Source organism: Globicephala melas, chromosome 2 (genome assembly GCF_963455315.2).
Source record: "Globicephala melas chromosome 2, mGloMel1.2, whole genome shotgun sequence".
Classification (NCBI taxonomy): domain Eukaryota; kingdom Metazoa; phylum Chordata; class Mammalia; order Artiodactyla; family Delphinidae; genus Globicephala; species Globicephala melas.
The window spans coordinates 129,019,633-129,045,238 of NC_083315.2; the positions used below are offsets into that span (position 1 = coordinate 129,019,633).

The window sequence follows — 25,606 nt, forward strand, 5'->3', positions numbered from 1 at the left end:
TTTGTTGGGGTGCACGGGCTTTTCATTGAGGTGGCTTCTCTTGTTGCAGAGCACGGGCTCTAGGCACATGGGCTTCAGTAGTTGTGGCTTCAGTAGTCATGGCATGCGGGCTCTAGAGTGCAGGCTCAGTAGTTGTGGCACACGGGCTCAGTAGTTGTGGCTTGCAGGCTCTAGAGCGCAGGCTCGGTAGTTGTGGCGCCCAGGCTAAGTTGCTCCACGGCATGTGGGATCTTCCCGGACCAGGGCTCGAACCCATGTCCCCTGCATTGGCAGGTGGATTCTTAACCACTGCACCACCAGGAAAGCCTCCATTTATTTATTCTTGATGACTATTTGGCACAACAGTTAAGCAAGCCATTAAATGTATCATTCATGCATATGAGTGGACAGGATTTATTAATATACGAATTCACCTTCTTATTCTCATTTCACCATTCTGTCTCCAGCGCAGCCCACACATGCCCTCAAAGAGCTGCAGTGCTGGTTAGTTGCTGGCTCCTTCCGGAGACAATAGAATAAGGAAGGGGAGAGAGAGACCCATACTCCATACTGAGATATGGGCGGAAAAGCAGGGAGGGCTTAGCCAGAGAAGGCAAGTCAATCAAAACAGTAAAGAAATAGCTGAGCAAGGCAAGGGGGGAGGACAGAGGGAGGAACAGTATTTAACAAGATTAGAGGAAGAGTCTGGGGATTTGGCATGAGAGGCTCTGGGACAGCTGTGAGGTGGCAAAAACCCGAGAATTGTGGGGTGGCAAAAACCCGAGGGGATGTGGAAAGGGTTTCTGCTTATTAATTAGTTTCTGGCTTATGGATTAGTCTCTGGCTTATAAATTAGTGTACTTTAAGTCTCCTTGCATCTGGAAATGCAAGTAAAGAATAGCTTTCTTTCCTTTTTTTGTTTTTTCCTGTTTCTTTTAAAAATTTATTTTCTAAATAACTTTTTGTTGCCAGACTGTGCTTCTTTATAAGCAGTTCAGTGCAGAAATGAAACCAGGAGTTGCCCCAGGATTGTTTAGGGTTACCTAGAGAACAAATATTCAGAATTTGGTATGTATGTACCATGGCTTTCTGCAGACGATTTGAAAAAAAAAAAAAAAACAGAGGGATCATTGTTCCTTACCCCATGACCAACTTCTCATATCAGAAACTTCCTTTTTTTCCCTTCCCCAGGCACCCGAAGGAAAACAACAGCAGTTTTGGAATTTCTGCCAATGATGCTTTTTCATTACACAAACTTCTGTTAAGTGCCTGCTATGTGACAAGTAAAGACGAATGGAACCTGGCCCTAGCCTTAAGGGCTGATACTGATGAGTGAGGTGGACATATTAACAACTTGTTAAAACACTGCAGTTAGTGCCTCTATGGAGACAGAGGCAAGGCACTGTGCACTCATGGGGCAAGGAAGACCTGCCTCTGTTTGCATGGTCAGGGGAGGTTTTTGAGAGAAGCTGAGTCTGAAGGGATAAGTGGGGGTCACCAGCAGAAAAATGGAGGAAAGAATAAGGGCGTTTCTGGCAAAAGGAAGAGCATATGCCAAGATGCAGAGGAGAAAAGAGCATGGCCCCAGGAGACACCATGAAGATGGGTGTAGAACGGGTGGATGTAGGGTTGCAACAGGTTAGCTAAGAAGTTTAGGATGTAGGTGGGTGGTGTTACAGAAGGCCTCGTATGCCATGCAAAGGAATTAAGACTTGTATCCTGCAAGCAATGAGGAAGGGAGATTCTGAAAAATTATAGCAGGGCAGTGATTTGCTCACCTCTTCATTTTAGAGATGGACTTCTAGTGGGCATGGCTTAGAAGAGAGACTGAGGTAGGAGGACAAAGTAGAAAGTATTGCAGTCATCTAGGGAAAACCAAAGTATTGTTGGAATAAGACCATGGCCACGGTAATAGGAAGAGTTTGGTGGAAGAGATAATTTCATGGCGGGTATGAAGGATGAGGAACATTTTTTTTTTTGCGGCACGTGGGCCTCTCACTGCTGTGGCCTCTCCCGTTGCGGAGCACAGGCTCCGGATGTGCAGGCCCAGCGGCCATGGCTCACGGGCCCAGCCGCTCCACGGCATGTGGGATCTTCCCGGACTAGGGCACGAACCCGTGTCCCCTGCATCGGCAGGAGGACTCTCAACCACTGCGCCACCAGGGAAGCCCCATGGATGAGGAACTTTAAATCAGACATGGGGTAACAAAGACAGATGATTCTGATATTCTTATATTCCTGCTCTAGGCAACTGGTTTGCTGTATTCCTCACTCAATAAAATTCAGAAAACAGGAGAACAAGCTTTGGATAAGTCAATATGTATAATGTGGGGACTGTTGATATCAAAGAACTCCAAGGAACATCCAGCTAGGATGCTCAATAACGCAGGAGAGATAACAGACCAAAATCCTGGCCTCCCTATTACCATCGACCTCCTCTGCCCGGTAGATGTAAGAAGTACAGGTATCAGTGCCTACAAACAGGGCCACTGATGACTGCTGAAGCATTTTACAGGCTTCTGTTTTATGTATAGGCTCATGTTTAGTTACTGATGGCATGAACGGTTCATGGTGAGATGTAATTATATCTCCTAACAAATGGACACTTTAAAATGTAGCTTTTAGCTTTGAAGAGAGGTTGGTTGACATTTCCCAGCAATGGGCAGGTTAACCTACTGAGAGTTTTTTTTTTTGCGGTACACGGGCCTCTCACCATTGTGGCCTCTCCCATTGCGGAGCACAGGCTCCGGATGCGCAGGCTCAGAGGCCATGGCTCACGGGCCCAGCCGCTCCGCGGCATGTGGGATCTTCCCGGACTGGGGCACGAACCCATGTCCCCTGCATCGGCAGGCGGACTCTCAATCACTGCGCCACCAGGGAAGCCCCTACTGAGAGTTTTATAAGGGCCAGATATGGAAGAACAGATCAGAAGGCAGCAGACCAAATTCCTAGAGATTTTAGTGTCTGAAAGAGATTTCCCTATGTAGACATAAAGATAAGTACTAGCCCCTCTCTGACGGTTGAGGGAGAGAGAAGGGAGGGAGAGAGGATTTAAACCACAGAAAGGACCTGTTTGAATCCAGAGTTCATGCCAGAATCTGCCCCTAGTTTAAAATTAACCAAAGATTTGTTTCAAAAATCTTTCCAACCATTCATAATTGTGCTTCTCATTTTTCTTAGACTTGATATCATATATATTTAAATGTTCATTTAAAAGCTTCCAGTAACCTTTGGCACCAAGATTCCTGATTTGGAGGTCATCCATGTCTGATCTTCATTGGGTTGTAGGAGGTTGTGGGAATGTTATCCAATCCTCTTTCATGACTACAGTTCTATTTACTGGTGGTTCAAAAGTAGCTTCTCATTTTAAATCTTGAATCAATCCACTTTGTAATTTTTTGATGTTAGTGAGTTAACATCAGGGTCCTTTTTTTAAAATTTATTTTATTTATTTATTTTTGTCTGTGTTGGGTCTTTGCTGCGCGTGGGCTTTCTCTAGTTGTGGCGAGCGGGGGCTACTCTTGGTTACGGTGCACAGGCTTCTCATTGCGGTGGCTTCTCTCGTTGCGGAGCACGGGCTCTAGGTGCGCAGGCTTCAGTAGTTGTGGCATGCGGGCTCAGTAGTTGTGGCTCACGGGCTCTAGAGCACAGACTCAGTAGTTGTGGTGCACGGGCTTAGTTACTCCGCGGCGTGTGGGATCTTCCTGGGCCAGGGCTCGAACCCGTGTCCCCTGCATTGGCAGGAGGATTCTTAACCACTGCGCCACCAGGGAAGCCCCCAGGGTCCTTTTTGATAAAAGATTTCTAGGAAGAAATAAGCAAGCTCTGTTTATGGAACATCAAATCGAAACAAAGAGTATCCTGGGGACTGTCTCAGAACATTCCATAGAAATTAAATTCTGTACCTTCCAGGCTAATGTGATGTAGTCCTCAAGGTGGGTTAGGAAGGCTCACCTGGTGACTTCCCTGATGATAGAGTTATCCTGCATCTGCCTTAGATTTCCAACATTTCTTGTTAGTTTACTTGCTGGAGGGGTAAGGCAAGCCTGGATTGAAAAATAGAGCTGGGAATTAACTGTTGCCCAGCTTTCCAGGCACTGATTCTTGAGGAGAGGTTTCTTAATGGTGTTGCCTGGTCACAAGAAGGATTCCCCCAGCCCCACCCTCAGCCTGGGTTTAATCTGTAGCTTCCCCAAAGCACCTTGTGTTCATAGTGGGGAAGAATGACTCACAGGCTGAATAAGTTCAGAGTCCCGAGAGCATTGAGGTTTAGTGGTGAATATCCTACTATGGGGAATCGGGAAACCAAGTACTGGTCCTGCTTTGGCTGCTGACTGCGAGAGTCACTCGCCGTCTCTGAGCATCGATGTCGTCTAAAAATAATAGGAGCTAATATGTATCGAACGAATCCTGTGTTTCAGGAATGATTATTATCATTTTGTGCACCATTTCATTTCATCCTCAGAGTTCTGCTATGGGGTATGACGATAATCGCCTCCATTTTGCAGATGAGGAAATCGAGGCATGTAGAAGTTCATTTGCCCAAGTTCATAAATCAGTAATGACCGCTGGGACTCAAATACTGGTGGGCAGATTGGCCTTCAGTCTCTACCCTTATTCCTAACACTGCACCACCTCCTAAAGTGAAGGGAAAGGAAAAGAAGATGACGAGGGTTCTTTTAGCCCTGCTAGTGTGGGGTGGAGAGGGAGAGGGCTCTGTTTCTGGGGTGAGAAGATCCAGCGTTCAGCTCTACCTTGCTACTCCCCACCACTGAGAATCTTTCAGGGAATATGGCTTCACTATTAGGCCACGGGTAGCATTGCAGGACTTGGTTTAGCTCCTATGCCCCACAAGAATACTTATCAGGGCCATTCTTTTCTGAGCACGTGGGTTAAGCGAGATCTCAGTGGTAGTGGAACCTTGGAGAAATGAAGCATCGGGAATGTTGGCCACAGAGAAAAATGCTGCAGCAGGAAGCTGCAAGCTCTCAGCTCGCTGCCTTGATAGGGGCCACAGTAAATCAGGAGGTGCCGTGGAGGCTGGGGCTGGACCTCAGGGGCAGAGCCTAGCCAGGGGCTGGGGACCCCCCAAAACAACAGCAGACCAAGTTCAGGCTGAGAAGGCAAACTCTGTGGGGAAGGGGGCCGAGAGAATGAGGGAGTAAGGGGAAGGAAGGAACAGACGGCCCCAAAGGGTCTTGGAACAAAGGGGAAAAGGGGATTGTAGTCACATTGGTGTCGGTAGCCCAAGAGAAGAGGAAAGGGCTCCCGTGAGCCCTGAAATGGAAGGAGAGGGAAAGAAGTAAGCAGCTCACAGCAAGCAAGAGGAGGAAGTGGGAGATGCGCTGCTTCCTGTAGAAAGACCGATGACTGAAGACAAAGCTGGGTGGGGACTAGTCCCTGGGCTGCAGGAGCCGCTGCTACACATACACACAGCGGCTGCCGCGCCGTGGGCAGCTCCTACTACTGCGGGGCTGGGCTGGGCTGGGCTGGGCGGGCTGCGCCGGAGCTCGCCTGCACACAGCGGCTCGGAGGGAGGAGGAAAGCCACTCGTCTCGGACCAGCCTCGGGAGCCAAGGTAAAGGAAACACTTTTCGTGTTGCTCCTCGCTAAGAGAAAAATGACCCTCGCCTGCGGTTGTAAGGGCAGATTTCGAGGGGGAAGAAAGACACATTGTTCCGGGGATGGGGGGAAATGGTCAGGATGGGTTGTGTTAGCAGGGATTTTTGAGAAGGACCAAATTCGTGACACCTTGATTTGAAAAAAAATAATCCTCATTAGTGCTTAGCTTCGGTGACTCATCAGGAAAACACGCTAAATGTTAAGAAGCTGTTTGCAGTTCTCTTGGAAGGAAAGCAGAGCCCAGTGGAAATCAATTGGGGCTGTGAAGCTGTGGGCTGATCATCCGAACGTTGCAGTCTTGTTTGAGGAGTGTAAAATGTTAATTGCATTATCTTTCTTACACATTGCACTGGGGTAGCTTCTATCTTGCAGCATGAGGACTGTGATTTGGCTTTTTGTTTGTTTGTTTGGGGGGTTAAATCCTTTTGTACTCAGAATTTGCCAACAAAGGCTGGAATTGCGTATGTGAGGGGCAGTATTTACCATTAAAAAAAAAAAGGTGTCTTCCTCCCTCTGCTCTGTGCAGCTGCTTTCAGGATAACCTCAGAAACAGCTATCATTTACCAGTGGGTCTTATCCTAAAGTTGCATTCTTTCTCAAAAGAGTGTGGCGGGTTTAACTTGTCTAGACTCGGATAGCAGTGTATATATGGATTTTATGTTTATATAGATTTTATTCATCTATAGGTCAAGGTGCATATTAGCCTCAGTGATGGACAACATGTAAAAGTGTTGCCAGGTTGTTTCCTTACCTGCCTATGCTGTGGATGGACGAAATAGTGAAATCAGAACTTGATTTTTATTCTTTGATTTTCTTGAGCAATGGGTCCTCTTATTAGAGTCTGTGGCCATGGCTTGTTCATATTTGTGAATGATACATACAAGTGCAGTAAATAGGTCTAACGGATTAGAAATGAGATTGTGAGATTTCTTTGGCAGGATATGTAGGAGGGTTTAATATCCTAGCATAGCCTGATTTAAAAATTAAGCTGTGTCTCCAGCAGAAAATGTGGTTAAGCAATAAGTGATCGTTGATAAAAGGTTTTGTCTTGCATTTTTACAATGAAAGGAGATAATTTTCAAAAGAAAGAACTGATTATAGTGGAGTAAAAATAATAAAAAGGTCATATTTAGACACTCATTCTTAAAGTGTAGGTTTTAAACACTAAATATGCCATGGAAAGTGTATATGCTTCCTCATTTATCATTATTCTCAATTGTGAAGAGCTCTAGTTTTTTTTTTTTTTTTAATGTCACCTTATGAAATTGATTTGTCTTCTCAAAATTTGTGGGGTAGCAGTGCATTTTCAGAGATAAGAATCTTTAGGTACTAAAGAAAAAAATGTCAAATTTTCTGAGCATACTTATGAAACTAAACCTGTGTGATGACTAAGAGGCGAAATAGTGCTGGTATTGAAACCATGGAGCCCCTCTGACAAATCCATTGAATTTAATCAAACCTGTGGGCAAAACAAGTCACGCCACATATTCCATGGTTCCAGTTCCCGTATGTCTGGGAGACATACGGGAACTGGAACCATATGTAAAGATCATCTTCCCAGAGAGGAGATCTCGGGTGCATCTTGGATCCCGAATGCCCCTAACTGGATCTCTGTGCTCAAGCTGCCTGTCATTAAATGAAATGGAAAGTTGGGAGTCCGGGCTGTATGAATGAGGATGGGGCTCACACTCTGGTACTTACTCAGCTACGGGCTGGATTCACTAGATAATGCCAACACCCTGCTTTGTGTGAGGATGTGTAGACAATCTGCTTTACTCCTCACTGTGTTTCACAAAAGAGTCAGAAAATGAAACCTTGACTCATAGGCACAGGGGAGTCCAGAGGCCCCCTGCTCTCTTTCAGAAAACATCAAACAAGAGATGCCTATTTTCTGCACAGCCCCAAACATTCCCTTAATTATGAAATTCCAGCTTGAAGCACAACATGAATGAGTAACAGCAGATCCGTAACTACGATGGCAGGAGGTTTAAGAAAAAGACGAAAAAGTTCCTGTCCTGTAAAATGGGACTATTTTCTCTTCTTCTGGCCAAATGGAATATTAAAAGACATACTACTTTTGTCCACAGTGTTCGGAGGCTTTTGAGGGAGTCAACCAACACTGAAATTTTAATTGTGTGTGTGTGTGTGTGTGTGTTTTTCTGCCATATGGCCAACGGCAGAGTGGAAACACGACTCCTGGTTGGTCCTGGGCCTCATGGTGGGCTCGTAGTGAATGCATTTGGTCGGCTGACTTTTTTAGCCTACTTCAGAAGGCAGGCTCAACTTTTAAGTATAAAAGCTCTATAGTCAAAGCACAAAGCCTCTTCAGAGACAACTGTGGGTAGCAGAAAACAGCATGGTGGAGTGAAAAGAATGCAGGCTTCAAGAGTCAGGCAGATCTGCCTTTGAATCCTACCACTGGTTCTCACTCCTTCAGCTGGTACGTTGTTATGAACCTTGCTTTCTTCACTGTAAAAAAGGGTTAATAGTACATAATCAGGGTATTTTTTGTTATTGTTTATTTGTTGTGTTTTATTTGGTTTTTGCTTTTGCGTGTGATTTGTGAGTGCCTGCCTGGTACCTAGTAGGTACTCAGATGTCATTTTTTCTTCTGCGTCGGGAAAAGTTAGCGTATTCTTGATCTTTGCCACTATCTCAAAGATTCAGGAGACATTTTTTTTTAACTGTAGTGAAATATATATAACATAAAAGTTCCCATTTTAACTATTTGTAAGTGTGCCATTCTGTGGCATTAAGTATACTGACACTGCTGTGCAACTGTCACTACCATCCATCTCCAGAGCTTTTTCATCTTCTCAAACTGAAAATCTGTTCCCATTAAACAGTAACGCCCCATTCCCTCCTCCCCCCAGCCCCTGGCACCACCATTCTACCTTCTGTCTATGACGACTCTAGGTACCTCACGTAAGTGGAATCATACAGTATTTGTCCTTTTGTGACTGGCTTGTTTCACTTACCAAAATGTCTTCAAGGTTCATCCATGTTACGGCATATGTTGGAATTTCCTTCCTTTTTTAGGCTGAATACTATTCCATTGTATGTATATACTATAGTTTTTTATCCATGAATCTGTTGATGGACACTTGGGTCGCTTCCATGTTTTAGCTATTGTGAATAGATCATGGGTGTACAAATATCCCTGCTTTCACTTCTTTTGGGGTACCCAGAAGTGTAATTGCTGTATTATATGGTAACTGTGTTTAATTTTTTGAAGAATGGCCATACTGTTTTCCATAGCCACTACACACCATTTTCTATTCCCACAGCAGTACACGAGGGTCCCAATTTCTCCAAATCCTCACCAACATTTGTTATTTCCTGGGGTTTTTTGTTTGTTTGTTTTTGACAGTAACTATCCCAGTGGGTGTGAATTGGTATCTCTTTGTGGTTTCAATTTGCATTTCCCTGAGGATTAGTGACGTTGCATATCTTTTCACGTGCCTGTTGGCGATTTGTATGTCTCCTTTAGAGAAATGTCTATTCAAGTCCTTTACCCATTTTTTAATTGGGTTGTTTTCGAGGAGACGTTTTGAAATGGCGGCATCTCTTAACATAGTGTGTCAGAAAGATCATGATTATAATATTTGTATTCAGTCTCTTGCATACACCAGTATTATCCCTGCCCAAGTGAAATTCATCTCTCAAAAGTAACTTTTAAACGCAAGAGGAGAAAGAAAATCTGCGTAGATCCTGATAATTAGTGATATCAAGAACCTGATAGTGAAATTCAAACCCTAATTGTAGACCAGTGATCCTGCTGGTCAGGTGCAGGCCAGGCCCCCCCTGGAGGGGGCCATCACTTCAGTGTCTTTCTAGTCTCTACTCATTAGCTGCAGGAGAAAAAGTGCCCAATAGGTAGCAAGTTCAGAAAAAGGGAGGAGAAACTACATGCTAAATTGTTCTCAAACTCTTTATAATGGAGAGGATTAACCTTGGAAAGGGGCTATAGTAGTTAAACAACAATAGATTCTGAGAGAAGTTTCTACTAATGCAATGGGATTCTAGTCTAAATTTCACTTTTGAAAATAAGAATCCTGTGTTTCACTTTCCACCACAGATTTCACTCTCCATTCCAAAACCAGTGAGGCAGGGTATGGATGGGGCTGAGGTGATCTGGGCAGAAAGATTAGGGAAGACTCTTGAACAGCAGTGATACCTGAGGTTTATGGTGTGGGTGCAGATGTTGACCTTGAATGGTTTGAAGAGCTCCTGAAAAACTGTGTGTTAATTTTTTGTAATGCACTCTGTGTGTGTACTAGGAGGTTGGATAATGACCTCCAACTTTATAAAATTTGCAAATCTGTTGGTTCTGTAGTTACTGGGAAGACCCATGACTGGCTTTACTAGACCCAGGTGGGAGAGGGGAACAGAGCTGGGTTAAGACTTTGTCCCAGCCTATGACATCATGGAATTGCAGAGCTAAAAATGACCTGGGAACAAACCTAGCCTGTATCAACCCCTCCATGATGGATAATAAAATAGGACCAGAATTTGTTACCTTTCTAGAGCTGCACAGTTGATTAATACCTCACCTCCCAATTCAATTTCCATTTTACTTCCATCCACAGTAGGGCAAATGGATAGAGAAAGTCATTATACTTTGTCACTTTAAAAATTGTTTGGAAGACCATATTCTTTTGTTTAAAAAGAAGAGGGTAATGTTTAAAGTTAATATGCTATGTTTCTGTGTTCAAATTTGTTCAAATGTAAAGATGCCAATGTGGAATTGAAATTCAGATTTTCAGGTAAGAGCGTTAGAGATATATGTGGTTCCTTAAAACTCTTACGTTAAAGAAAATCAATTATAGTTAATGGGAGTCAATATTCAGACAATGTTCAGAATCTCTAGAGGACTTCCTTAAACATTAGAAAAGAGGGAGTTCAATTCTCAAACTCTAGAGATAACATGTTTCTTAGAAGTGAAGATATAAGACAGGGTCAGCCCTTTTATCTCTTGTTATACAGTCAAGCTCTTAATGGAAAGACTTAGTAAAGCCAGTCACCTGACCCTTCCTCCCTATTTCTTTGGCCTTCCCTTGTCCCCCTGCCAGTCTGGTTGTCAGGATCAGACCTTCCCATTATCCTCTGCCCCAGGCATCTGGCAATAGAGCTGAAGGAGAGGGTCTGGAAACTGGAGTGATGGGCTCTACTCCAGATTCCTTGCAACATGAGCAGGGCCATTGCTGTTCTTAGGAAATCCTTTTTTTTTTTTTTTTTAATTTCACTTTTTACTATACCCTCTGCATTTTCAATGAAAACCATTAAACCCAAGCCCCCACTCCCTTTATTCATTACAGGTGACCTCACCTCCTGTTATTTGGAGAAGGCATATATTATGGAATTCCTCAACCTCATTCTTTACCACCTCACAATTTCTCATGTCTTCATTCATTTTCTTCTCCTCCCTTCCTAGGTCAGATTAGCACAGCTTTTCTTTCAAGCCTGGACTTGGACTCTTATTTCCTTTTACTTTCTAGGGGACTATGTTCTGACAATAATTCTATCTCCTTACACATTTGGCTTCTTCTTTTTATTGGCCCTTGCCTCTTTGCCTGCAAACATGCTTAGTTTACACATATAAATTTAAACAAACCAGTTGCCAACAAAGATTCCCTTTGACTTTGGTAACCTCTACTAACTTTGTTTTCTTCCTACCTGTAGCGAAGGAAAAATAGTTTTCCCTCCACCTTTCTCAGTGCTGAGAAACCTGTAACAAAAGACAGATTGATAAGAGAAAAACAAATGGACATTTATTAACTTGTATACCTCATGTGTACATGGGAGATACCAGGGAAAAATGAGGAGCTCTCAGAAGTGGTTTAGAACTCAGGCTTAAATACCATCTTGAGCTAAAGACAAAATTAAGGAGGAGTGAAGGAGGGCAGTTATGGGGAGGCGGCCAGGAAAAGTGTGGTAAATAAGAGTAAGATTTGATATACATATTTAAGTTGGTTCCACTCCTTCTTTTCCTGGAACAGAGAGGGAGGCACCCTTACACGAGATTTCCTTTATAATGTAAATTTCCCTTACAAAAATGTAACCTCTAGTATGTTTTCATAATCTCTCCAGTGTCTCCTGTTTCCACGATAATCTACCTGAAATAATTCTTATGCCAAACAGGCATATTTTGGAGTGGCATATTCTGCCACCCTTCATGCCTCTCTGAAGGCTCCCAACATCTCCATTAACTCCAAGTTCTGCTCCCCAAATATGAGTGTTCTCAAGATTCGATTCTTCTGCCACTAAATTTCTCCCTCTTCCTTTATCAAACCCTTTTCTATGATTTCTGTCATTGTCACTGGGGTGGGGGGCAGTTCCAAATCTGATTCTCCATCCTGATCTCTCACCTACTCTAAACGTGCACATCGAGCACCCTGCAAACTTGCCAGAACATCCAACCCACTGAAACTGAGACTCCAAATCAGTGCTTGCCATTGCCTTTCCCCACTCAAAACCAGCTCCTCACCTGATTCCACGACTATTGACACCCCATTCTCAGTCCCTCAATTAGGAAAACCCAATTTCATTGTTTTCCTCACCAAACAACCAAGTTGGAGTCAGTTGCTCAGACCTTTGCATTGTCACTGGAAACATATCTTGACACCATCTAATCTTTCCCATGTTGACAGCCAGTGTCTTGTTCTAGCCCTCCTGACCTCCAGCTGGGCTGATTTGTTGTTTGTGTTCTTCCCTCTCCCTGGAAGAACTTTCCTGCTTCTCCTTCCACACTTCACCCCTGTAGTCTTGCTTCTCTGCGTAGCCAAATTCCATTCATCCTGTGAGGCTCAGTTCAAATGCTGTCTCTTCCATGAAGTCTTCCTTGGTTTCTTCCTTTCCCAATAAAAAGCAATTTTTACTTCCCCTGAAGTCTTTTGTTCTTTCATCACAGCAATTAGTGCATTCTTGTGTGTATAATGAAAATCTGCTTTTTTTTTTTTTTTTCTTTTGCAAACTCTTTGAGGACAGCAGCCACACCCAGTTTCATCTTTGTCTTCCTTACAGCACACAAATACAGCTTGGGTTTTTGTTTGTTTTCAACTTCAGTTTTATTGAAGTGTAATTGGCAAATAAAATTATAAGATATTTAAAGTGTTCATCATGGTGATTGGATATACATATATACTGTGAAAGGATTCCTCCCATCTAGTTAATTAACACATACATCACCTCACATATATTTGTGGGATTTTTGTTTTTGTTTTGTTTGTTTGTTTTTGGTGAGAACATTTGGGTTCACAAATGCAGTTTGTTTATCATTCGTTTAATGAACTTTCTTGAGTCACTTATTTTTTTATGCAGAGTGGACTAGATATTCTAGGAGCTTATAAACTACTGGGAAAACAGACAAATACTGACAGAACTACAATACAGTCAGTCTGTCCACAAGTCTTAACGGAATGTCTGCAATGTGCCATGTGTCCTTCGAGGGGCCAGGGACACTTGGATGAACAAAACAGGCCAGTTCTTTGTTTTCTTGTAAATTACCTTCTATTGAGAGAGACCTGGTAAACACATAAACAAATGGTTTACAGATCTAGCTGCACATTAGAAATCACTGAGGGGTACTTTGAAAAAACACCTATGGCCCAGCCTCAACCTAGACTAATCAGATCAGAATTAGCCAGGATCGGACCCCATTGACAGAAACAAATTACAATACAAGAAAATATCAGGTAGTGATAAGTGCTGAGGTGGATTAAAATAGAAACAGATTGAATGATAGAGATTGTGTGTATGATGGTGTGGCCATGGGAATTTTACCTTTGTTGGGTAATCCCTGAAGGCCTCTCTGAGATGACATTCACAACTCATGTGCCTTCCCTATTAGTAGTGAGGCAGACAGAGCTGCTGTGATTGGCTAGTTCAAGTGTCCTGTGAGGCCATGGTGCAGGCCCGCCTCTCTGAAAAACTGGTCTGGTCACCAGACTCCAGAAAAAGGTCTAGCTCTATTAGCAAGGAAGAAGGGGTGAATGGGTATCGGGTGTTCAACAGAATCTGCCACTATTATTGTTTCCATCCTATACATGAAGATATCAAGGCCCAAAAGGTTAAACTTATCAAAATCATACAACTTTGAGTTGAACAGTGTTTCCATGCATTCTCCTTTCAGAAAAACAAACATACACAAATACACACAAATGAAAAGCTTGCTTTAGTTGATGGTGATGATCTAGGTAGACTAGAGAAAGAGTCCTGGAAGAAAATACAAAATGGCTCCTGTGAGATGAAGCAAAGAATCACCTTCTAAACAAATGATTCCAGAAGAAATTACATCAGGTCCTAGTAAGTGATAAGAATGGCATTTAATTTAGACAACTAGCCCTGCATTTCTGCATTGTAAAATACACATATATATATAATTAAATTGAGTCTTCCTGACTCGTCATTTAAATCAATTTGATCTAAATAAAATCCACCCTGGGCCAAGAAATGAGCAAGAGAGGCCAAGGGTTCTGTTTATGATGTCTATCAGACTTAAAGGAAAACACTGTTTTGTCTAGAGAGGTATGCATTTTGTGGATTACAGCACATGTAAGAGAAGCAAGAATGCTCTCTGAAATTTCTGATTATGAGTTATTTTGAAAATAGTTTTCCACTTTCCAACTGCAGAGGCAACATGCAGTTCTATTATTGTTGCATTGTCTTCATGGTTCCTATTTTTCATTCTGATATTTCATTTCAGAGGCTAGGTTTGTGAGGCAGCAGGAGTGAAAAAGGGAAATTGCAGTGAAGCTGCCGTCATTACAGTGTTTTTACTGCTTGCCTCTAGGTGTATTTCTGTGCATTCTCATCGTAACAGATTAAGTGTTAATGGTAGGAATACCTTCTCTGTAATAAATGATCGAATGCTTCCTACTCGTATATTTGCATCTTTAAACAGGAAAGTAAAAGTTCATTTCTAAGCTTTGCCAACAGAGCTGTGTTTAAGAAGGGTATTTATCTGATCTGCACAGAACCATATGAGAAAAATTGTGAAAAAATTTACACAGAAAAAAAAAATTAACAGTCCTTTTAGTCTACTCTTTCTTTGGAGAATTGAATGGATCCTTTGCCATTATTTTTTAAACTTCATGAATGATGGCTGTGTTTAGAGAACATTACTGTATATAGGCATTAAAGTAATTTCGCTAACAGTTTTATTATTTTTTTTCCATTGGGGGAAAAGAAAACTTGATATCAAACAGTCCCCACATTTTTTTAAAATTAAACTAATACAAAATTTAAGTTAAAAAAATGAAAATTTCTAAGCAAAAAAAAAATTGATTTTTTATTATGTTTTAAAATAATCTGAAAATACTACAGTATACAAAAATAATATTCTAAGGCTTAATACACAGGAGAGCATAGTTGTTAAAGAACATTGGTTTGGAATCAGAATGTCCTGGACAAGTTGCTTAAACTATCTATGCCTCTGTTTCCTTATCTATAGATTGGGATATAATGACAATACCTACTTCACAAAATTGTCAGGGGAAAATTATATAATGTATGTAAAATGTTTATTTTACATGTCATAGTGCCTGACATATAGTAACTAACTATTCAGAATTGTAGCTATTATTAGTATAATTATTATTGTTACCACAAAGATGGAGTAGAGGATCTTTAGTTCTAGCCATGGGGTTCTCAGCCAGTTTTAGCAGAAATGATTATGGCCCAACATGAACCACAGGTGCTCAGAACTTGAAGTAAGGAATCACCTGAGGAAGCCTGCTTCCTCGGCATAGTCAGACGTCAGTGTTGTGACTTAGTTAAGTGACAGTCTCAGGCTTGCACTATTTGTTCACCAATGCATGTGATTAGGCAAAAATATTTCTGGTTTTCCTTCCCAACTCATGATAGGCTTACAGGTCTCCATCTGCTTTAGTTAGGTGTAGCCCTGTGTCTTGCATTGACCAGTGAAGTGAAAGCAGAAGTGATGTTCACCTCTAGGAGGAAGCTTATAATGACCAGAATGTGAGCGCATTCCTTGGCAATTGACAGTGGTGGAAACACAGGGACAGTGGCTGAGCTCTTAAGCCTGGGTCTTAGAATAAAGACAACACAGAGATGGTCTCTCCACTGACCTGCAATGAACACATAGTGAGAGTGAAAAATGAGTTTTTCTGTCTTAAAAGATTTGGGGGTTGTTTCCACAGTATAACCTTAGCTTATCCTGACTGATAGGCTCTGGTTATCCCTTCAAGCTCTAGAGAAAAAAGTATTATTGGTAACAATACATAAAATATGTAGCAATTTAGAGATGGTCGTTTTTTAAAATTTTTTTAAATTTAATTTTTTTTTATACAGCAGATTCTTATTAGTCATCAATTTTATACACATCAGTGTATACATGTCAGTCCCAATCACCCAATTCATCACACCACCACCCCTACTCCCCCGCCGCTTTCCCCCCTTGGTGTCCATACGTTTGTTCTCTACATCTGTGTCTCAATTTCTGCCCTGCAAACTGGTTCATCTGTACCATTTTTCTAGGTTCCACATATATGCGTTAATATACAATATTTGTTTTTCTCTTTCTGACTAACTTCACTCTGTATGACAGTCTCTAGATCCATCCACGTCTCAACAAATGACCCAATATCGTTCCTTTTTATGGCTGAGTAATATTCCATTGTATATATGTACCACATCTTCTTTATCCATTCATCTGTCAATGGGCATTTAGGTTGCTTCCATGACCTAGCTATTGTAAATAGTGCTGCAATGAACATTGGGATGTATGTGTCTTTTTGAATTATGGTTTTCTCTGGGTATATGCCCAGTAGTGGGATTGCTGGATCATATGGTAATTCTATTTTTAATTTTTTAAGGAACCTCCATACTGTTCTCCACAGTGGCTGTATCAATTTAGATTCCCACCAACAGTGCAAGAGGGTTCTCTTTTCTCCACACCCTCTCCAGCATTTGTTGTTTGTAGATTTTCTGATGATGCCCATTCTAACTGGTGTGAGGTGATACCTCATAGTAGTTTTGATGTGCATATCTCTAGTAATTAGTGATGTTGAGCAGCTTTTCGTTTGCTTCTTGGCCATCTGTAAGTCTTCTTTGGAGAAATGTCTATTTAGGTCTTCTGCCCATTTTTGGATTGGGTTGTTTGTTTTCTTTAATGTTGAGCTGCATAAGCTGTTTATATATTTTGGAGATTCATCCTTTGTCCATTGATTCGTTTGCAAATATTTTCTCCCATTCTGAGGGTTGTCTTTTCGTCTTGTTTATGGTTTCCTTTGGTGTGTAAAAGCTTTGAAGTTTCATTAGGTGCCATTTGTTTATTTTTGCTTTTATTCCCATTACTCTAGGAGGTCTAGAGCAGGTCTCTAATCCATTTTGAGTTTATTTTTGTGTATGGTGTTAGGGAGTGTTCTAATTTCATTCTTTTACATGTAGCTGTCCAGTTTTCCCAGCACCACTTATTGAAGAGACTGTCTTTTCTCCATTGTATATCCTTGCCACCTTTGTCATAGATTAGTTGACCATAGGTGCATGGGTTTATCTCTGGGCTTTCTACCTTGTTCCATTGATCTATGTTTCTGTTTTTGTGCCAGTACCATATTGTCTTGATTACTGTAGCTTTGTAGTATAGTTTGAAGTCAGGGAGTCTGATTCCTCCAGCTCCATTTTTTTCCCTCAAGACTGCTTTGGCTATTCGGGGTCTTTTGTGTCTCCATACAAATTTTAAGGTTTTTTGTTCTAGTTCTGTAAAAAATGCCATTGGTAATTTGGTAGGGATTGCATTGACTCTGTAGATTGCTTTGGGTAGTATCGTCATTTTCACAGTATTGATTCTTCCAATCCAACAACATGGTATATCTCTCCATCTGTTGGTATCATCTTTAATTTCTTTCATCAGTGTCTTATAGTTTTCTGCATACAGGTCTTTTGTCTCTCTAGGTAGGTTTATTCCTGGGTATTTTGTTCTTTTTGTTGCAATGGTAAATGGGAGTGTTTCCTTAATTTCTCTTTCAGATTTTTCATCATTAGTGTATAGGAATGCAAGAGATTTCTGTGCATTAATTTTGTATCCTGCTACTTTACCAACTTCATTGATTAGCTCTAGTAGTTTTCTGGTGACATCTTTAGGATTCTCTATGTATAGTATCATGTCATCTGCAAACAGTGACAGCTTTACTTCTTCTTTTCCAATTTGTATTCCTTTTATTTCTTTTTCTTCTCTGATTGCTGTTGCTAGGACTTCCAAAACTATGTTGAATAATAGTGGTGAGAGTGGGCAACCTGGTCTTGTTCCTGATCTTAGAGGAAATGCTTTCAGTTTTCACCATTGAGGATGATGTTTGCTGTGGGTTTGTCATATATGGCCTTTATTATTTTGAGGTAGGTTTCCTCTATGCCCACTTTCTGGAGAGTTTTTATTGTAAATGGGTGTTGAATTTTGTCAAAAGCTTTATCTGCATCTATTGAGATGATCATATGATTTTTATTCTTCAATTTGTTAATATGGTGTATCATATTGATTTGTGTATATTGAAGAATCCTTGCATCTCTGGGATAAATCCCACTTGGTCATGGTGTATGATCTTTTTAATGTGTTGTTGGATTCTGTTTGCTAGTATTTTGTTGAGGATTTTTGCCTCTATATTCATCAGTGATATTGGTCTGTAATTTTCTTTTCTTGTAGTATATTTGGTTTTGTTATCAGGGTGATGGCAGCCTCATAGAATGAGTTTGGGAGTGTTCCTTCATCTGCAATATTTTGGAAGCGTTTGAGAAGGATGGGTGTTAGCTCTTTTCTAAATGTTTGATAGAATTCACCTGTGAAGCCATCTGGTCCTGGACTTTTGTTTGTTGGAAAATTTTTAATCGCAGTCTCAATTTCATTACTTGTGATTGGTCTGTTCATATTTTCTATTTCTTCCTTGTTCAGTCTTGGAAGGTTATACCTTTCTAAGAATTTGTCCATTTCTTCCAGCTTGTCCATTTTATTGGCATAGAGTTGCTTGTAGTAGTCTCTTAGGATGCTTTGCATTTCTGCGGTGTCTGTTGTAACTTCTCCTTTTTCATTTCTAATTTTATTGATTTGAGTCCTCTCCCTTTTTTTTGATAAGTCTGGCTAATTGTTTATCAATTTTGTTTATCTTCTCAAAGAACCAGCTTTTAGTTTTATTGATCTTTGCTACTGTTTTCTTTGTTTCTATTTCATTTATTTCTTCTCTGATCTTTACGATTTCTTTCCTTCTGCTAACTTTGTGTTTTGTTTGTTCTCTTTCTCTAGTTCCTTTAGGTGTAAGGTTAGATTGTTTATTTGAGATTTTTCTTGTTTCTTGAGGTAGGCTTGTATAGCTATAACCTTCCCTATTAGAACTGCTTTTGCTGCATCCCATAGGTTTCGGATCGTTGTGTTTTCATTGTCATTTGTCTCTAAGTATTTTTTGATTTCCTCTTTGATTTCTTCAGTGATCTCTTGGTTGTTTAATAACATATTGTTTAGCCTCCATGTGTTTGTGTTTTTTACGGTTTTTGCCTGTAATTGATTTCTAATTTCATAGCTTTTTGGTCAGAAAAGATGCTTGATATGATTTCAATTTTCTTAAATTTACTGAGGCTTGATTTGTAACCCAAGATGTGATCTATCCTGGAGAATATTCTGTGCGCACTTGAGAAGAAAGTGTAATCTGCTGTTTTTGGATGGAATGTCCTATAAATATGAATTAAATCTATCTGGTCTGTAGTGTCATTTAAAGCTCCTGTTTCCTTATTTATTTTCATTTTGGATCATCTGTCCATTGGTGTAAGTGAGGTGTTAAAGTCCCCCACTATTTTTGTGTTGCTATCGATTTCCTGTTTTATAGGTGTTAGCAGTTGCCTTACTTATTGAGGTGATCCTATGTTGGATGCATGTATATTTATAATTGTTATATCTTCTTCTTGGATTGATCCCTTGATCATTATGTAGTGTTCTTCCTTGTCTCTTGTAACATTCTTTATTTTAAAGTCTATTTTATCTGATATGAGTATTGCTACTCCAGCTTTCTTTTGATTTCCATTTGCATGGAATATCTTTTTCCATCCCCTCACTTTCAGTCTGTATGTGTCGCTAGGTCTGAAGTGGGTCTCTTGTAGACAGCATATACATGGGTCTTGTTTTGTATCCATTCAGGAAGTCTGGTTCTTTTGGTTGGAACATTTAATCCATTCACGTTTAAGGCAATTATCAATATGTATGTTCCTATGACCATTTTCTTAATTGTTTTGGGTTTGTTTTTGTAGGTCCTTTTCTCCTCTTGTGTTTCCCACTTAGTGAAGTTCCTTTAGCATTTGTTGTAGAGCTGGTTTTGTGGTGCTGAATTCTCTTAGCTTTTGCTTGTCTGTAAAGCTTTTGATTTCTCCATCGAATCTGAATGAGATCCTTGCCAGGTAGAGTAATCTTGGTTGTACGTTCTTTGCTTTCATCACTTTAAGTATATCATGCCACTCCCTCCTGGCTTGTAGAGTTTCTGCTGAGAAATCAGCTGTTAACCTTATGGGAGTTCCCTTGTATATTATTTGTCATTTTTCCCTTGCTGCTTTCAATAATTTTTCTTTGTCTTTAATTTTTGCCAGTTTGATTACTATGTGTCTTGACGTGTTTCTCTTTGGGTTTATCCTGTATGGGACTCACTGCGCTTCCTGGACTTGGGTGGCTACTTCCCATGTTAGGGAAGTTTTCAATTATAATATCTTCAAATATTTTCTCTGGTCCTTTCTCTCTCTCTTCTCCTTCTGGGACCCCTATAATACGAATGTTGTTGCATTTAATGTTGTCCCAGAGGTCTCTTAGGCTGTCTTCATTTCTTTTCATTCTTTTTCTTGTTCTGTTCCGCAGCAGTGAATTCTACCATTCTGTCTTCCAGGTTACTTATCCTTTCTTCTGCCTCAGTAATTGTGCTATTGATTCCTTCTAGTGTAGTTTTCATTTCAGTTATTGTACTGTTCATCTCTGTTTGTTTGTTCTTTAATTCTTCTAGGTCTTTGTTAAACATTTCTTGCATCTTCTTGATCTTTGCCTCCATTCTTTTTCCGAGGTCCTGGGTCATCTTCACTACCACTATTCTGAATTCTTTTTCTGGAAGGTTGCCTATCTCCCCTTCATTTAGTTGTTTTTCTGGGGTTTTGTCTTGTTCCTTCATCTGGTACATAGCCCTCTGCCTTTTCATCTTGTCTATCTTTCTGTGAATGTGGTTTTTGTTCCACAGGCTGCAGGATTGTAGTTCTTCTTGCTTCTGCTGTCTGCCCTCAGCCCTGCTAGTGTTGGAGGGTCTCCTGCAGAGGCAGGGTGTGGCTGTGTCTCACCGTGAGGACAAGTACACTGGCAGCAGAAGTTCTGGGAGGTACTCCTTGTCATGAGTCCTCCCAGAGTCCTGGAGATAGTCATTTTTAATGAATTGTGTATGTGTGTATGTCTGCTTATCATATGTTGTACCATAAGTAAATATCAGGGTACTTCACATTTTAATTTATATAGATTTATATAAAATTTTTCATTTAAATTTCTTTTTTTTTTAATTAATTTATTTTTTTTGCTGAGTTGGGTCTTTGTTTCTGTGCAAGGGCTTTCTCTGGCTGTTGCAAGTGGGGACCACTCTTCATCACGGTGCGCGGGCCTCTCACTATCGCGGGCTCTCTTGTTGCAGAGCACAGGCTCCAGACGCGCAGGCTCAGTAATTGTGGCTCACGGGCCCAGCCGCTCCGCGGCATGCGGGATCTTCCCAGACCAGGGCTCGAACCCGTGTCCCCTGCATTGGCAGGCAGACTCTCAAACACTGCACCACCAGGGAAGCCCTAAATTTCTTTTAAAATAGGGTTTATTTCCATTTCATACAGAGGAAAATCAATATACCAAAATTACCAACATCTATTTTTTTTGGAGAGAGCCACCCATGATGCCCACGTCAGGACTCTGAATTCTAGGCCTGATGTGATCACTGGGTCATGGTCCCTCTCACTAAAAGCTCATCCAGAATGGTGCCTTGTGACACAAAGGATCTTCTGAGAGAAGATGAAGGACTCAGCCATGCCCATGACCTTTGTCTCCAGTAAGAAAATAGTCTTCCCTAAGTCCTATTACAATGTTCAGTTATAAACAGTGGTGCTTAGTACATAGAGGGTCTTAAATAATACGTATTGATAAATAGATGGAAGTAGTCCACAGTTCTTCCAAATATCTGGACTCTTTCATGTTTGCTTTTTAAAAATAAATCTCTTTATTTTAGACCTTAGTTTAAAAACATCTCGGCATTAAGACTTACATTTACCCTAGAATCAAGTTATATTGTTACGATCAGACAGTGTTAAGGAAAAGGAAACGCATTTTTAATTTTAAAAAAAGGACTTACATTTATTCTTTTAAAACACTTTACATATGATCGCCCATGTATGCACCGACGTAGGCTATTTTATTTGATAATTTTTACTGTTGATTTTATTTCACCTGATAATTTTATTTGGGTCCCTAAAACTACATTATGAACTACCTTAATTATTTAAATTAGAAACAGATTACTTTTCTCTAGTGTACAAACCCAAATTAATTTCATTATTAACCCGAGTTTTAAATTGATTAATCTTGGAGTGTTTAAAAAACCAAGTGGGGTTTTTTCATCCTTAAGGAGATGGGCATATTGATTTGATGACTCTCTTGCTGTCACACCAGTTGTGCTATGAAGAGCAAGACATTTGCAAGAAAACTTTGGATAGATTTTATAAACCAGCCAGAAACCTGTGTGTCTGGGGTTTCTGGGGGAACAATCTGTGAGTCATTTTAAAAAACAAACACACTCATAATCACGGTGCATGGTGTTACCATGGTAATTAGTCCTGTGGAGTTGGGTTGCTTATGTTCCTGTAAAGGGAAGAGGCGGAGAGAAACTGAGAATTCAGAGCGTTGACTATCAGCTTCAATTTGACTATCACAAGAGAGTGTAGGGTTTCTTGAAAATGTACTGGCACAGTTGTCCTGAGAGGGAATTAAAGAAACTCTGGCATCCTCCCTTTGTTACTGAATATAAGTTAGCCGTTTTACTGTTGGGTGTTGTGATTCACAGGAGAGAAAAGGGCCATTTGGCATTCTCTCAGGAAGAAGGGGGGTAGATTGGTCCTTTATCTGCTATATAATTACATATAAGTCTCTCAGATCTACCCGGTAAGTGTCTGGTGTGAAGGTGCACAGGGCTTTAGTGAGTCTCTAAAAGGTGCCAAAATGCCACTGGCATAATATTATTACAGATTTAAACGCTCCTCAGTGCATTATTCTAATACAGTTAGAGACGGGTTTTAGTGAGGCCATTGTTTCAGATCTGATCCCCAAGTAGACCAGGTCTCTTTTCTCTATTTTATGGAGTAGATATGACTCCTTTATCTTGGACAGTCATCTTATAATATAGGTCCCTGGATCACAGAGGAGACCAAGGAGGTTATGTGAACTCTGCCAAATCTGTCATCACCCCAGGGGAAAGTAAAATCAACATACGTGCTTTATTTTTTCCCCCATTTATTTATTTATTTTTTGGCTGCGTTGGGTCTTCATTGCTGCACGTGGGCTTTCTCTAGCTGTGGTGAACAGGGGCTACTCTTCATTGCTGTGCTCAGGCCTCTCATTGCAGTGGCTTCTCTTGTGGTGGAGCATGGGCTCCAGGTGCGCAGGCTTCAGTAGTTGTGGTGCGCGGGCTCAGCAGTTGTGGCTCGTGGGCTCTAGAGCACAGGCTCAGTAGCATTCGGGCTACTGTGGCATAGTGGCATAGTGGTGCACGGGCTTAGTTGCTCCACAGCATGTGAGATCTTCCTGGACCAGGGCTCAAACCTGTGTCCCCTGCATTGGCAGATAGATTCTTAACCGCTGCACCACCAGGGAAATCCCAACATACATGCTTTTTTGATGGACAGTCAACAAAGTGGAATTACTGAGGAGTGATTCATTATGATTCTGTATGGAGAACAATCAACACCCTTAAGTTAAAGGTATGAGTTAGTGCACCTACAAAACTGGTTTTTAAGAATGATTTAAGATTACTTTAAGAAGCCTAGGTATCCTCTTAAATGGATAATACATTGACTAGAGGTTTTCTTAGCGTATTCCTCATGCAGATTTTATTTCTACAACTTTTCCTTATTAAAACTATTTTTCAAAAGGCTTGAAATAAAGTACCGTGGAGTTTGATTAAAGGGTCATGCAAATGCAGGGAGTTTGTGTGTGATTTTGCCCTGGCATATGGTGTAAAAACTATTTCTTAAAACTGTGGATTTCATTTTTCCTCTCATATGTGGGAAGAAGGCACATGTTACCCAAACTTCATTCTATGCTGTCTTAATCTTTTTAAGATTAGTAAACAATACTTAACTTAAACTTTTTCTGATGGTGAAAGTAATTCATGGTGATCATTGAAAATTTGGAAAATACTTAAAGTGTAAAAAAAAATTAAGACTGACCCCTTCCATTAATTAGGTTTTTGGTTGAACCACATAGAACAGAGACCTGATTTCACAGTGGCTTACAGAAGTGAGAAGTTATTTCTCTCTCACATAATAATCCAGAGGTGTGTGGTCCAGGGCTGGTAAGGTAACTCTCCTCCACAAGATCATCCAGGTATCCAGTCTCCTTCTATCATACTGTTACATCATTCCAAGCATATTTTCCTTGCTTTATGGTCTAAAGTGGCTTCCTACCATAAGGACCTCACTATAGCCAGTAGGAAGGGAGAAAGTTGGAAAGGGGACGGCATGACCCAGAAGTTGCACCCATCACTGCTGCAGCAATCCCCTTGAACTTTGTCACATGGCCACACACCTAGCACCAAGGGAGGCTGGGAAAAGCAGTTATTCTTGACATGTATGTGCCTAGCTTAGGTTCTATCACAAGCATGGAAGAAGGGGAAAGCAGATACTGGGGCATATCTAGCAATTTCTGGTACTTCCATTTTCTATACAAAAGGGATAATACACTGTTAACATTTTGACATACCTTCTTCCAATCTTTTTTCTAGAAAAATATGTATCAGAAAGATATGTATACTATTTACTAGAAAATATTGTATGTGATATATTAGAATATTAAAAATATGAAAATGTATTCAAAAATGCATATATATATAATAGATAGATGTTAGAAAATTAGCTGAGGTCATACTCTCTATATAATGTTGTATTCTCTTTTCACATAACTTTATTCCGTGTGTATTCTTCCTCATCACTTAAATTTTTTGTATTTATTGTTTCCAAGTTCCATCGTGTGGAATTTTTCTGTTTTACTTAATGGGTTATGTTATTCATATTTAGGCTATTTCTAACACCTTGGTAATACTTCTTTGTCTATACTTTGCATTTTTTGGATCAAGTCAAGGAGTGACATCACCAAGACAATGGGTGAGAACATATTTGGAATCTTGATAAATATTGCCCAACTGCTTTCCAGAGAGATTGTGTTGATTTATGCTCTCCCAAGAACGTATGAGAGTGCTGGACTCAGAGCTCCCTTCGAGGCTTATTTTGCAAGTCCCACTAATCATTGTTATCCCTAGGGTTTATTCTCTGAAAATAGGTTGTTTTCTGCCCTTGGCTTGTTTTTGTTTCCTTTGCTGTCATTAATCATGAGATAATGGTTTTCTAATAATGTTGGCTCATTTAAAAACATATGGTCCCGTATAGTCATCTGGGAATATAATCAGTTGGGCTGAGATTTTAGCACACGTGCCAGTCTTAGGCAATGGGAGATCTCTAGAGACACTGCTGTTCATTTGGTCTCAGGACCCAACATGAATCTGATTTACACTCCCAGTCATAATGCTCTAGATGCTAAGTAACTCTTAGTTCTGAGACACAGCAAAATATGAATGGTAAAGCGTTCCCTGAGGCTTAGGCAGCTCCCTTTGAGCTGGCTGCTGGATATCTTTTCAGAAGTAAAGACAGGAACTTTCTTAGATAGGAACCACACTCACACAAGGCGGAATTAGGCCAACTCTGCCCAGCAACCCAAAGATCATGAGTGGCTAAGGGT

The 25,606-nt window shown here is 40.7% G+C and overlaps 1 protein-coding gene across 2 annotated transcripts in view; it reads left to right on the plus strand.

Moving 5' to 3' along the window:
* The first annotated feature begins 5,095 nt into the window (after positions 1-5,095).
* The window catches only part of GNG2 (G protein subunit gamma 2), a 137,834-nt gene continuing 117,323 nt past the window's right edge, over positions 5,096-25,606 (plus strand). Inside the window, exon 1 of one of the 2 annotated variants that reach the window (XM_030854973.3) lies at positions 5,096-5,557. The gene's annotated coding sequence lies outside the window, so the exon portion shown is untranslated. The remainder of the gene's footprint in view (positions 5,558-25,606) is intronic. The other variant, XM_030854972.3, reaches the window with a different exon arrangement.